This window comes from Phaethon lepturus, unplaced genomic scaffold (assembly GCF_000687285.1).
Source record: "Phaethon lepturus isolate BGI_N335 unplaced genomic scaffold, ASM68728v1 scaffold7829, whole genome shotgun sequence".
In the NCBI taxonomy this organism is placed as follows: Eukaryota; Metazoa; Chordata; class Aves; order Phaethontiformes; family Phaethontidae; genus Phaethon; species Phaethon lepturus.
Genome location: NW_010565528.1, coordinates 59,341 through 60,131, shown reverse-complemented (window position 1 = coordinate 60,131; position 791 = coordinate 59,341).

The following is a 791-nucleotide window of genomic DNA, read 5'->3' as shown; positions in this document are numbered from 1 at the left end:
AGGAATGGAAGGTTTTATAAGCTGTCTGTCTGGACCTGAGCTGCAAACAAATAATACCTTCTTAACTATTTTGATAGAGATGAAAAAGTACAATCCACTTCATGTGAATGCAGTTGTTTGAGTATAGATGTGCCTGTGGCTGATCTAATTTACTCTCAGTACACCAGTATACAGGATTTCTATTGATAAAATTACTACAGTAAAATATTACTTCCTTCTCAACCAGCATAGTCATGCAGGAACAGAAAAGGGCTAAAACCTTGGGAAAATCTCCAGGTGGCGTGGGGCGGGGGGAGCAGATTGAAAAAGGGATTGACTGTGCTGCTGGAGCCCTGGGTGTCGCTGTTGGCTCAGGTAACAGCTAGGGCTTCCCAAACTCCTCCTGCCTCCCCTCCGCTCCAGCTGCTGCCATCAGGGAGAAAATGCTGCTGCAGAGGGAGGGCTGAAAAAGAACCAGCAGCCCTGGCTTTCCAGAGCCCCCGTGGGCTGTCAGAAAAGCCACCACCTGCATTTCAACTCTGCATTTCTTACATTTCTCTGAAAATGTCCAACCTTTTTCCTTTTTTTTTTCCCCCCAACCCGTGCAAATATTTATAGGCATCCTTTAATGTCAGAGGTTATACCAAGGAGTATTTCACATAAAAAACACTGACAGATAGCCAAAGCAGGAGTGGATCTGTGCAATGAAGATCAAGTGCTGGTCTAGGCTGTTAGCCTGTGGATCTGTACACGGTGTAAGCGATGGGAATTTTAGAAGCATACTTAAGAAATTATATTTGGATTAATGTCAC